At 48.0% G+C, this 9942-nt stretch overlaps 24 non-coding genes and 13 pseudogenes across 24 annotated transcripts in view; all 37 read left to right on the top strand.

Annotated features, from left to right (window-relative positions):
- The window catches only part of LOC138461918 (5S ribosomal RNA), a 119-nt gene extending 20 nt beyond the window's left edge, over positions 1–99 (top strand). Inside the window, exon 1 of the ribosomal RNA XR_011264524.1 lies at positions 1–99. This exon is cut by the window's left edge and continues 20 nt beyond it. This is a non-coding gene — a ribosomal RNA (5S ribosomal RNA).
- Positions 100–205: 106 nt separating this feature from the next.
- On the top strand, positions 206–324 carry LOC138454773 (5S ribosomal RNA). The gene has a single exon (XR_011261435.1). It is a non-coding gene; the product is annotated as a 5S ribosomal RNA (ribosomal RNA).
- A 453-nt stretch (positions 325–777) lies between these two features.
- LOC138463869 (5S ribosomal RNA) lies at positions 778–896 on the top strand. The gene has a single exon (XR_011266454.1). It is a non-coding gene; the product is annotated as a 5S ribosomal RNA (ribosomal RNA).
- Positions 897–1002: 106 nt separating this feature from the next.
- LOC138463219 (5S ribosomal RNA) lies at positions 1003–1121 on the top strand. The gene has a single exon (XR_011265806.1). It is a non-coding gene; the product is annotated as a 5S ribosomal RNA (ribosomal RNA).
- A 106-nt stretch (positions 1122–1227) lies between these two features.
- LOC138464792 (5S ribosomal RNA) lies at positions 1228–1346 on the top strand. The gene has a single exon (XR_011267369.1). It is a non-coding gene; the product is annotated as a 5S ribosomal RNA (ribosomal RNA).
- Positions 1347–1452: 106 nt separating this feature from the next.
- LOC138456192 (5S ribosomal RNA) lies at positions 1453–1571 on the top strand (annotated as a pseudogene).
- Positions 1572–1677: 106 nt separating this feature from the next.
- Positions 1678–1786, top strand: LOC138456510 (5S ribosomal RNA; annotated as a pseudogene).
- Positions 1787–1892: 106 nt separating this feature from the next.
- LOC138459658 (5S ribosomal RNA) lies at positions 1893–1995 on the top strand (annotated as a pseudogene).
- Positions 1996–2101: 106 nt separating this feature from the next.
- Positions 2102–2220, top strand: LOC138457804 (5S ribosomal RNA; annotated as a pseudogene).
- A 106-nt stretch (positions 2221–2326) lies between these two features.
- Positions 2327–2445, top strand: LOC138463475 (5S ribosomal RNA). Its single transcript, XR_011266062.1, has one exon. It is a non-coding gene; the product is annotated as a 5S ribosomal RNA (ribosomal RNA).
- Positions 2446–2551: 106 nt separating this feature from the next.
- On the top strand, positions 2552–2670 carry LOC138456006 (5S ribosomal RNA; annotated as a pseudogene).
- Positions 2671–3123: 453 nt separating this feature from the next.
- Positions 3124–3242, top strand: LOC138462745 (5S ribosomal RNA). Its single transcript, XR_011265339.1, has one exon. It is a non-coding gene; the product is annotated as a 5S ribosomal RNA (ribosomal RNA).
- A 106-nt stretch (positions 3243–3348) lies between these two features.
- LOC138453904 (5S ribosomal RNA) lies at positions 3349–3467 on the top strand. The gene has a single exon (XR_011260605.1). It is a non-coding gene; the product is annotated as a 5S ribosomal RNA (ribosomal RNA).
- Positions 3468–3573: 106 nt separating this feature from the next.
- LOC138464791 (5S ribosomal RNA) lies at positions 3574–3692 on the top strand. Its single transcript, XR_011267368.1, has one exon. It is a non-coding gene; the product is annotated as a 5S ribosomal RNA (ribosomal RNA).
- A 106-nt stretch (positions 3693–3798) lies between these two features.
- LOC138465061 (5S ribosomal RNA) lies at positions 3799–3917 on the top strand. The gene has a single exon (XR_011267636.1). It is a non-coding gene; the product is annotated as a 5S ribosomal RNA (ribosomal RNA).
- Positions 3918–4023: 106 nt separating this feature from the next.
- LOC138458124 (5S ribosomal RNA) lies at positions 4024–4132 on the top strand (annotated as a pseudogene).
- Positions 4133–4238: 106 nt separating this feature from the next.
- Positions 4239–4357, top strand: LOC138454772 (5S ribosomal RNA). The gene has a single exon (XR_011261434.1). It is a non-coding gene; the product is annotated as a 5S ribosomal RNA (ribosomal RNA).
- Positions 4358–4463: 106 nt separating this feature from the next.
- LOC138455070 (5S ribosomal RNA) lies at positions 4464–4582 on the top strand. Its single transcript, XR_011261715.1, has one exon. It is a non-coding gene; the product is annotated as a 5S ribosomal RNA (ribosomal RNA).
- A 106-nt stretch (positions 4583–4688) lies between these two features.
- Positions 4689–4797, top strand: LOC138458602 (5S ribosomal RNA; annotated as a pseudogene).
- A 106-nt stretch (positions 4798–4903) lies between these two features.
- LOC138456016 (5S ribosomal RNA) lies at positions 4904–5022 on the top strand (annotated as a pseudogene).
- Positions 5023–5485: 463 nt separating this feature from the next.
- On the top strand, positions 5486–5604 carry LOC138457726 (5S ribosomal RNA). Its single transcript, XR_011262291.1, has one exon. It is a non-coding gene; the product is annotated as a 5S ribosomal RNA (ribosomal RNA).
- A 106-nt stretch (positions 5605–5710) lies between these two features.
- Positions 5711–5829, top strand: LOC138465204 (5S ribosomal RNA). The gene has a single exon (XR_011267778.1). It is a non-coding gene; the product is annotated as a 5S ribosomal RNA (ribosomal RNA).
- A 107-nt stretch (positions 5830–5936) lies between these two features.
- On the top strand, positions 5937–6055 carry LOC138455803 (5S ribosomal RNA; annotated as a pseudogene).
- Positions 6056–6161: 106 nt separating this feature from the next.
- Positions 6162–6280, top strand: LOC138454065 (5S ribosomal RNA). The gene has a single exon (XR_011260758.1). It is a non-coding gene; the product is annotated as a 5S ribosomal RNA (ribosomal RNA).
- A 107-nt stretch (positions 6281–6387) lies between these two features.
- LOC138458300 (5S ribosomal RNA) lies at positions 6388–6496 on the top strand (annotated as a pseudogene).
- Positions 6497–6602: 106 nt separating this feature from the next.
- On the top strand, positions 6603–6721 carry LOC138465179 (5S ribosomal RNA). The gene has a single exon (XR_011267754.1). It is a non-coding gene; the product is annotated as a 5S ribosomal RNA (ribosomal RNA).
- A 106-nt stretch (positions 6722–6827) lies between these two features.
- Positions 6828–6936, top strand: LOC138456606 (5S ribosomal RNA; annotated as a pseudogene).
- A 463-nt stretch (positions 6937–7399) lies between these two features.
- LOC138457714 (5S ribosomal RNA) lies at positions 7400–7518 on the top strand. The gene has a single exon (XR_011262289.1). It is a non-coding gene; the product is annotated as a 5S ribosomal RNA (ribosomal RNA).
- Positions 7519–7624: 106 nt separating this feature from the next.
- LOC138454986 (5S ribosomal RNA) lies at positions 7625–7743 on the top strand. Its single transcript, XR_011261637.1, has one exon. It is a non-coding gene; the product is annotated as a 5S ribosomal RNA (ribosomal RNA).
- Positions 7744–7849: 106 nt separating this feature from the next.
- Positions 7850–7968, top strand: LOC138461917 (5S ribosomal RNA). Its single transcript, XR_011264523.1, has one exon. It is a non-coding gene; the product is annotated as a 5S ribosomal RNA (ribosomal RNA).
- Positions 7969–8074: 106 nt separating this feature from the next.
- On the top strand, positions 8075–8193 carry LOC138455871 (5S ribosomal RNA; annotated as a pseudogene).
- A 106-nt stretch (positions 8194–8299) lies between these two features.
- On the top strand, positions 8300–8418 carry LOC138454770 (5S ribosomal RNA). The gene has a single exon (XR_011261432.1). It is a non-coding gene; the product is annotated as a 5S ribosomal RNA (ribosomal RNA).
- Positions 8419–8524: 106 nt separating this feature from the next.
- LOC138465024 (5S ribosomal RNA) lies at positions 8525–8643 on the top strand. Its single transcript, XR_011267600.1, has one exon. It is a non-coding gene; the product is annotated as a 5S ribosomal RNA (ribosomal RNA).
- Positions 8644–8749: 106 nt separating this feature from the next.
- Positions 8750–8868, top strand: LOC138455257 (5S ribosomal RNA). The gene has a single exon (XR_011261897.1). It is a non-coding gene; the product is annotated as a 5S ribosomal RNA (ribosomal RNA).
- Positions 8869–9331: 463 nt separating this feature from the next.
- On the top strand, positions 9332–9450 carry LOC138457702 (5S ribosomal RNA). The gene has a single exon (XR_011262286.1). It is a non-coding gene; the product is annotated as a 5S ribosomal RNA (ribosomal RNA).
- Positions 9451–9556: 106 nt separating this feature from the next.
- LOC138465202 (5S ribosomal RNA) lies at positions 9557–9675 on the top strand. Its single transcript, XR_011267777.1, has one exon. It is a non-coding gene; the product is annotated as a 5S ribosomal RNA (ribosomal RNA).
- A 107-nt stretch (positions 9676–9782) lies between these two features.
- Positions 9783–9901, top strand: LOC138457487 (5S ribosomal RNA; annotated as a pseudogene).
- The last annotated feature ends 41 nt before the right edge of the window (positions 9902–9942 follow it).

The following is a 9942-nucleotide window of genomic DNA, read 5'->3' as shown; positions in this document are numbered from 1 at the left end:
GAATGCGCCCGATCTCGTCTGATCTCGGAAGCTAAGCAGTGTCGGGCCTCGTTAGTACCTGGATGGGAGACCGCCTGGGAATACCAGGTGCTGTAGGCTTTTTTGTGCTCCAAGTTCAGGAAGTGAGTCATTTCTCAATTGCCTTTCAAAACTGCAAGGTCTAGCCGACTAGATGCTTAAAAGTACAAAACTCACTAGGCCCAGAGCCTACGGCCACACCACACTGATTGCGCCCGATCTCGTCTCATCTCGGAAGCTAAGCAGTGTCGGGCCTAGTTAGTACCTGGATGGGAGACCGCCTGGGAATACCAGGTGCTGTAGGCTTTTTTGTGCTCCATGATTAGTAATTGCGCAACTTCTCAATTATTTTTCAAATTTGGTATGTTTCCAAAATAATTGTATCCTGTTTTATAGCAGAAATGTTGGACAACATCATGAGGGCTGGAGCTACCTTTTTACATAGAATTAGCATACAGGTAGTGTGTTCATGGGTAATAAATCCACTTTCACATGTAATGCAGTACAGAGAATATTGAGTCCTTCAAGAGGCATGAAAGAAAACCATTATTGTGTTGATTGTTCTCTCCACCTCCCTGCAACAGACACAGGATGGATGAATTAAAGTTATCCTACCAGACATAGGAGTCCTGAATGGGCCCACCAGTCTTATATATCTCGCCTGATCGAGCGATGAGCGTGGTATCATGTTGCAAGTGGCTGCATGGCTTAGCTTACTAAATGCAAATGCATAAGAGTAATATTCTTAGCATTCCTAGAGCCTACGGCCACACCACACTGAATGCACCCGATCTGATCTGATCTCGGAAGTTAAGCAGTGTCAGGCCTAGTTAGTACCTGGATGGGAGACCGCCTGGGAATACCAGGTGCTGTAGGCTTTTTTGTGCTCCAAGTTCAGGAAGTGAGCCCTTTCTCAATTGCCTTTTAAAACTGCAAGGTCTAGCCGACTAGATGCTTAAAAGTACAAAACTCACTAGGCCCAGAGCCTACGGCCACACCACACTGAATGCGCCAGATCTCGTCTGATCTCAGAAGCTAAGCAGTGTCGGGCCTAGTTAGTACCTGGATGGGAGACCGCCTGGGAATACCAGGTGCTGTAGGCTTTTTTGTGCTCCAAGTTCAGGAAGTGAGCCATTTCTCAATTGCCTTTCAAAACTGCAAGGTCTAGCCGACTAGATGCTTAAAAGTACAAAACTCACAAGGCCCAGAGCCTACGGCCACACCACACTGAATGCGCCCGATCTCGTCTGATCTTGGAAGCTAAGCAGTGTCGGGCCTCGTTAGTACCTGGATGGGAGACCGCCTGGGAATACCAGGTGCTGTAGGCTTTTTTGTGCTCCAAGTTCAGGAAGTGAGCCATTTCTCAATTGCCTTTCAAAACTGCAAGGTCTAGCTGACTAGATGCTTAAAAGTACAAAACTCACTAGGCCCAGAGCCTACGGCCACACCACACTGATTGCGCCCGATCTCGTCTAATCTCAGAAGCTAAGCAGTGTCGGGCCTAGTTAGTACCTGGATGGGAGACCGCCTGGAAATACCAGGTGATGTAGGCTTTTTTGTGCTCCAAGTTCAGGAAGTGAGCCATTTCTCAATTGCCTTTCAAAACTGCAAGGTCTAGCCGACTAGATGCTTAAAAGTACAAAACTCACTAAGCCCAGAGCCTACGGCCACACCACACTGAATGCGCCCGATCTCGGAAGCTAAGCAGGGTCGGGCCTCGTTAGTACCTGGATGGGAGACCGCCTGGGAATACCAGGTGCTGTAGGCTTTTTTGTGCTCCAAGTTCAGGAAGTGAGCCATTTCTCAATTGCCTTTCAAAACTGCAAGGTCTAGCTGACTAGATGCTTAAAAGTACAAAACTCACTAGGCCCAGAGCCTCCGGCCACACCACACTGATTGCGCCCGGAAGCTAAGCAGTGTCGGGCCTAGTTAGTACCTGGATGGGAGACCGCCTGGGAATACCAGGTGCTGTAGGCTTTTTTGTGCTCCAAGTTCAGGAAGTGAGCCATTTCTCAATTGCCTTTCAAAACTGCAAGGTCTAGCTGACTAGATGCTTAAAAGTACAAAACTCACTAGGCCCAGAGCCTACGGCCACACCACACTGATTGCGCCCAATCTTTTCTCATCTCGGAAGCTAAGCAGTGTCGGGCCTAGTTAGTACCTGGATGGGAGACCGCCTGGGAATACCAGGTGCTGTAAGCTTTTTTGTGCTCCAAGTTCAGGAAGTGAGCCATTTCTCAATTGCCTTTCAAAACTGCAAGGTCTAGCTGACTAGATGCTTAAAAGTACAAAACTCACTAGGCCCAGAGCCTACGGCCACACCACACTGACTGCGCCCGATCTCGTCTGATCTCGGAAGCTAAGCAGTGTCGGACCTAGTTAGTACCTGGGTGGGAGACCGCCTGGGAATACCAGGTGCTGTAGGCTTTTTTGTACTCCAAGTTCAGGAAGTGAGCCATTTCTCAATTGCCTTTCAAAACTGCAACGTCTAGCCGACTAGATGCTTAAAAGTACAAAACTCACTAGGACCAGAGCCTACGGCCACAACACACTGAATGCGCCCAATCTCGTCTGATCTCGGAAGCTAAGCAATGTCGGGCCTAGTTAGTACCTGGATGGGAGACTGCCTGGGAATACCAGGTGCTGTAGGCTTTTTTGTGCTCCATGATTAGTAATTGCGCAACTTCTCAATTATTTTTCAAATTTGGTATGTTTCCAAAATAATTGTATCCTGTTTTATAGCAGAAATGTTGGACAACATCATGAGGGCTGGAGCTACCTTTTTACATAGAATTAGCATACAGGTAGTGTGTTCATGGGTAATAAATCGACTTTCACATGTAATGCAGTACAGAGAATATTGAGTCCTTCAAGAGGCATGAAAGAAAACCATTATTGTGTTGATTGTTCTCTCCACCTCCCTGCAACAGACACAGGATGGATGAATTAAAGTTATCCTACCAGACATAGGAGTCCTGAATGGGCCCACCAGTCTTATATATCTCGCCTGATCGAGCGATGAGCGTGGTATCATGTTGCAAGTGGCTGCATGGCTTAGCTTACTAAATGCAAATGCATAAGAGTAATATTCTTAGCATTCCTAGAGCCTACGGCCACACCACACTGAATGCACCCGATCTCGTCTGATCTCGGAAGTTAAGCAGTGTTAGGCCTAGTTAGTACCTGGATGGGAGACTACCTGGGAATACCAGGTGCTGTAGGCTTTTTTGTGCTCCAAGTTCAGGAAGTGAGCCCTTTCTCAATTGCCTTTTAAAACTGCAAGGTCTAGCCGACTAGATGCTTAAAAGTACAAAACTCACTAGGCCCAGAGCCTACGGCCACACCACACTGAATGCGCCCGATCTCGTCTGGTCTCAGAAGCTAAGCAGTGTCGGGCCTAGTTAGTACCTGGATGGGAGACCGCCTGGGAATACCAGGTGCTGTAGGCTTTTTTGTGCTTCAAGTTCAGGAAGTGAGCCATTTCTCAATTGCCTTTCAAAACTGCAAGGTCTAGCCGACTAGATGCTTAAAAGTACAAAACTCACAAGGCCCAGAGCCTACGGCCACACCACACTGAATGCGCCCGATCTCGTCTGATCTTGGAAGCTAAGCAGTGTCGGGCCTCGTTAGTACCTGGATGGGAGACCGCCTGGGAATACCAGGTGCTGTAGGCTTCTTTGTGCTCCAAGTTCAGGAAGTGAGCCATTTCTCAATTGCCTTTCAAAACTGCAAGGTCTAGCTGACTAGATGCTTAAAAGTACAAAACTCACTAGGCCCAGAGCCTACGGCCACACCACACTGATTGCGCCCGATCTCGTCTAATCTCGGAAGCTAAGCAGTGTCGGGCCTAGTTAGTACCTGGATGGGAGACCGCCTGGGAATACCAGGTGCTGTAGGCTTTTTTGTGCTCCAAGTTCAGGAAGTGAGCCATTTCTCAATTGCCTTTCAAAACTGCAAGGTCTAGCCGACTAGATGCTTAAAAGTACAAAACTCACTAGGCCCAGAGCCTACGGCCACACCACACTGAATGCGCCCGATCCCGGAAGTTAAGCAGGGTCGGGCCTCGTTAGTACCTGGATGGGAGACCGCCTGGGAATACCAGGTGCTGTAGGCTTTTTTGTGCTCCAAGTTCAGGAAGTGAGCCATTTCTCAATTGCCTTTCAAAACTGCAAGGTCTAGCTGACTAGATGCTTAAAAGTACAAAACTCACTAGGCCCAGAGCCTACGGCCACACCACACTGATTGCGCCCGATCTCGTCTCATCTCGGAAGCTAAGCAGTGTCGGGCCTAGTTAGTACCTGGATGGGAGACCGCCTGGGAATACCAGGTGCTGTAGGCTTTTTTGTGCTCCAAGTTCAGGAAGTGAGCCATTTCTCAATTGCCTTTCAAAACTGCAAGGTCTAGCTGACTAGATGCTTAAAAGTACAAAACTCACTAGGCCCAGAGCCTACGGCCACACCACACTGATTGTGCCCGATCTCGTCTCATCTCGGAAGCTAAGCAGTGTCGGGCCTAGTTAGTACCTGGATGGGAGACCTCCTGGGAATACCAGGTGCTGTAGGCTTTTTTGTGCTCCAAGTTCAGGAAGTGAGCCATTTCTCAATTGCCTTTCAAAACTGCAAGGTCTAGCTGACTAGATGCTTAAAAGTACAAAACTCACTAGGCCCAGAGCCTACGGCCACACCACACTGACTGCGTCTGATCTCGGAAGCTAAGCAGTGTCGGACCTAGTTAGTACCTGGGTGGGAGACCGCCTGGGAATACCAGGTGCTGTAGGCTTTTTTGTACTCCAAGTTCAGGAAGTGAGCCATTTCTCAATTGCCTTTCAAAACTGCAACGTCTAGCCGACTAGATGCTTAAAAGTACAAAACTCACTAGGACCAGAGCCTACCGCCACACCACACTGAATGCGCCCAATCTCGTCTGATCTCGGAAGCTAAGCAATGTCGGGCCTAGTTAGTACCTGGATGGGAGACTGCCTGGGAATACCAGGTGCTGTAGGCATTTTTGTGCTCCATGATTAGTAATTGCGCAACTTCTCAATTATTTTTCAAATTTGGTATGTTTCCAAAATAATTGTATCCTGTTTTATAGCAGAAATGTTGGACAACATCATGAGGGCTGGAGCTACCTTTTTACATAGAATTAGCATACAGGTAGTGTGTTCATGGGTAATAAATCGACTTTCACATGTAATGCAGTACAGAGAATATTGAGTCCTTCAAGAGGCATGAAAGAAAACCATTATTGTGTTGATTGTTCTCTCCACCTCCCTGCAACAGACACAGGATGGATGAATTAAAGTTATCCTACCAGACATAGGAGTCCTGAATGGGCCCACCAGTCTTATATATCTCGCCTGATCGAGCCTGATCGAGCGATGAGCGTGGTATCATGTTGCAAGTGGCTGCATGGCTTAGCTTACTAAATGCAAATGCATAAGAGTAATATTCTTAGCATTCCTAGAGCCTACGGCCACACCACACTGAATGCACCCGATCTCGTCTGATCTCGGAAGTTAAGCAGTGTTAGGCCTAGTTAGTACCTGGATGGGAGACCGCCTGGGAATACCAGGTGCTGTAGGCTTTTTTGTGCTCCAAGTTCAGGAAGTGAGCCCTTTCTCAATTGCCTTTCAAAACTGCAAGGTCTAGCCGACTAGATGCTTAAAAGTACAAAACTCACTAGGCCCAGAGCCTACGGCCACACCACACTAAATGCGCCCGATCTCATCTGATCTCAGAAGCTAAGCAGTGTCGGGCCTAGTTAGTACCTGGATGGGAGACCGCCTGGGAATACCAGGTGCTGTAGGCTTTTTTTGTACTCCAAGTTCAGGAAGTGAGCCATTTCTCAATTGCCTTTCAAAAATGCAAGGTCTAGCCGACTAGATGCTTAAAAGTACAAAACTCACAAGGCCCAGAGCCTATGGCCACACCACACTGAATGCACCCGATCTCGTCTGATCTCTGAAGCTAAGCAGTGTCGGGCCTCGTTAGTATCTGGTTGGGAGACTGCGTGGGAATACCAGGTGCTGTAGGCTTTTTTGTGCTCCAAGTTCAGGAAGTGAGCCATTTCTCAATTGCCTTTCAAAACTGCAAGGTCTAGCTGACTAGATGCTTAAAAGTACAAAACTCACTAGGCCCAGAGCCTACGGCCACACCACACTGATTGCGCCCGATCTTGTCTGATCTTGGAAGCTAAGCAGTGTTGGGCCTAGTTAGTACCTGGATGGGAGACCGCCTGGGAATACCAGGTGCTGTAGGCTTTTTTTGTGCTCCAAGTTCAGGAAGTGAGCCATTTCTCAATTGCCTTTCAAAACTGCAAGGTCTAGCCGACTAGATGCTTAAAAGTACAAAAATCACTAGGTCCAGAGCCTACGGCCACACCACACTGAATGCGCCCGATCTCAGAAGCTAAGCAGGGTCGGGCCTCGTTAGTACCTGGATGGGAGACCGCCTGGGAATACCAGGTGCTGTAGGCTTTTTTGTGCTCCAAGTTCAGGAAGTGAGCCATTTCTCAATTGCCTTTCAAAACTGCAAGGTCTAGCTGACTAGATGCTTAAAAGTACAAAACTCACTAGGCCCAGAGCCTACGGCCACACCACACTGATTGCGCCCGATCTCGTCTGATCTCGGAAGCTAAGCAGTGTCGGGCCTAGTTAGTACCTGGATGGGAGACCGCCTGGGAATACCAGGTTCTGTAGGCATTTTTGGGCTCCAAGTTCAGGAAGTGAGCCATTTCTCAATTGCCTTTCAAAACTGCAAGGTCTAGCCGACTAGATGCTTAAAAGTACAAAACTCACTAGGCCCAGAGCCTACGGCCACACCACACTGAATGCGCCCGATCTCGGAAGCTAAGCAGGGTCGGGCCTAGTTAGTACCTGGATGGGAGACTGCCTGGGAATACCAGGTGCTGTAGGCTTTTTTGTGCTCCATGATTAGTAATTGCGCAACTTCTCAATTATTTTTCAAATTTGGTATGTTTCCAAAATAATTGTATCCTGTTTTATAGCGGAAATGTTGGACAACATCATGAGGGCTGGAGCTACCTTTTTACATAGAATTAGCATACAGGTAGTGTGTTCATGGGTAATTAATCGACTTTCACATGTAATGCAGTACAGAGAATATTGAGTCCTTCAAGAGGCATGAAAGAAAACCATTATTGTGTTGATTGTTCTCTCCACCTCCCTGCAACAGACACAGGATGGATGAATTAAAGTTATCCTACCAGACATAGGAGTCCTGAATGGGCCCACCAGTCTTATATATCTCGCCTGATCGAGCCTGATCGAGCGATGAGCGTGGTATCATGTTGCAAGTGGCTGCATGGCTTAGCTTACTAAATGCAAATGCATAAGAGTAATATTCTTAGCGTTCCTAGAGCCTACGGCCACACCACACTGAATGCACCCGATCTCGTCTGATCTCGGAAGTTAAGCAGTGTTAGGCCTAGTTAGTACCTGGATGGGAGACCGCCTGGGAATACCAGGTGCTGTAGGCTTTTTTGTGCTCCAAGTTCAGGAAGTGAGCCCTTTCTCAATTGCCTTTCAAAACTGCAAGGTCTAGCCGACTAGATGCTTAAAAGTACAAAACTCACAAGGCCCAGAACCTACGGCCACACCACACTGAATGCGCCCGATCTCGTCTGATCTCGGAAACTAAGCAGTGTCGGGCCTCGTTAGTACCTGGATGGGAGACCGCGTGGGAATACCAGGTGCTGTAGGCTTTTTTGTGCTCCAAGTTCAGGAAGTGAGCCATTTCTCAATTGCCTTTCAAAACTGCAAGGTCTAGCCGACTAGATGCTTAAAAGTACAAAACTCACAAGGCCCAGAGCCTACGGCCACACCACACTGAATGCGCCCGATCTCGTCTGATCTCGGAAGCTAAGCAGTGTCGGGCCTCGTTAGTACCTGGATGGGAGACCGCCTGGGAATACCAGGTGCTGTAGGCTTTTTTGTGCTCCAAGTTCAGGAAGTGAGCCATTTCTCAATTGCCTTTCAAAACTGCAAGGTCTAGCTGACTAGATGCTTAAAAGTACAAAACTCACTAGGCCCAGAGCCTACGGCCACACCACACTGATTGCGCCCGATCTCGTCTAATCTCGGAAGCTAAGGAGTGACGGGCCTAGTTAGTACCTGGATGGGAGACCGCCTGGGAATACCAGGGGCTGTAGGCTTTTTTGTGCTCCAAGTTCAGGAAGTGAGCCATTTCTCAATTGCCTTTCAAAACTGCAAGGTCTAGCCGACTAGATGCTTAAAAGTACAAAACTCACTAGGCCCAGAGCCTACGGCCACACCACACTGATTGCGCCCGATCTCGTCTCATCTCGGAAGCTAAGCAGTGTCGGGCCTAGTTAGTACCTGGATGGGAGACCGCCTGGGAATACCAGGTGCTGTAGGCTTTTTTGTGCTCCAAGTTCAGGAAGTGAGCCATTTCTCAATTGCCTTTCAAAACTGCAAGGTCTAGCTGACTAGATGCTTAAAAGTACAAAACTCACTAGGCCCAGAGCCTACGGCCACACCACACTGACTGCGCCTGATCTCGTCTGATCTCGGAAGCTAAGCAGTGTTGGACCTAGTTAGTACCTGGGTGGGAGACCGCCTGGGAATACCAGGTGCTGTAGGCTTTTTTGTACTCCAAGTTCAGGAAGTGAGCCATTTCTCAATTGCCTTTCAAAACTGCAACGTCTAGCCGACTAGATGCTTAAAAGTACAAAACTCACTAGGACCAGAGCCTACGGCCACACCACACTGAATGCGCCCAATCTCGTCTGATCTCGGAAGCTAAGCAATGTCGGGCCTAGTTAGTACCTGGATGGGAGACTGCCTGGGAATACCAGGTGCTGTAGGCTTTTTTGTGCTCCATGATTAGTAATTGCGCAACTTCTCAATTATTTTTCAAATTTGGTATGTTTCCAAAATAATTGTATCCTGTTTTATAGCAGAAATGTTGGACAACATCATGAGGGCTGGAGCTACCTTTTTACATAGAATTAGCATACAGGTAGTGTGTTCATGGGTAATAAATCGACTTTCACATGTAATGCAGTACAGAGAATATTGAGTCCTTCAAGAGGCATGAAAGAAAACCATTATTGTGTTGATTGTTCTCTCCACCTCCCTGCAACAGACACAGGATGGATGAATTAAAGTTATCCTACCAGACATAGGAGTCCTGAATGGGCCCACCAGTCTTATATATCTCGCCTGATCGAGCCTGATCGAGCGATGAGCGTGGTATCATGTTGCAAGTGGCTGCATGGCTTAGCTTACTAAATGCAAATGCATAAGAGTAATATTCTTAGCATTCCTAGAGCCTACGGCCACACCACACTGAATGCACCCGATCTCGTCTGATCTCGGAAGTTAAGCAGTGTTAGGCCTAGTTAGTACCTGGATGGGAGACCGCCTGGGAATACCAGGTGCTGTAGGCTTTTTTGTGCTCCAAGTTCAGGAAGTGAGCCCTTTCTCAATTGCCTTTCAAAACTGCAAGGTCTAGCCGACTAGATGCTTAAAAGTACAAAACTCACTAGGCCCAGAGCCTACGGCCACACCACACTAAATGCGCCCGATCTCATCTGATCTCAGAAGCTAAGCAGTGTCGGGCCTAGTTAGTACCTGGATGGGAGACCGCCTGGGAATACCAGGTGCTGTAGGCTTTTTTTGTACTCCAAGTTCAGGAAGTGAGCCATTTCTCAATTGCCTTTCAAAAATGCAAGGTCTAGCCGACTAGATGCTTAAAAGTACAAAACTCACAAGGCCCAGAGCCTATGGCCACACCACACTGAATGCGCCCGTTCTCGTCTGATCTCTGAAGCTAAGCAGTGTCGGGCCTCGTTAGTATCTGGTTGGGAGACTGCGTGGGAATACCAGGTGCTGTAGGCTTTTTTGTGCTCCAAGTTCAGGAAGTGAGCCATTTCTCAATT

This window comes from Ambystoma mexicanum, chromosome 4p (genome assembly GCF_040938575.1).
Source record: "Ambystoma mexicanum isolate Mex_15411 chromosome 4p, UKY_AmexF1_1, whole genome shotgun sequence".
NCBI lineage: Eukaryota > Metazoa > Chordata > Amphibia > Caudata > Ambystomatidae > Ambystoma > Ambystoma mexicanum.
Note: the sequence above shows the minus strand (reverse complement) of the source record. Positions and strands in the feature narration are given on the sequence as shown.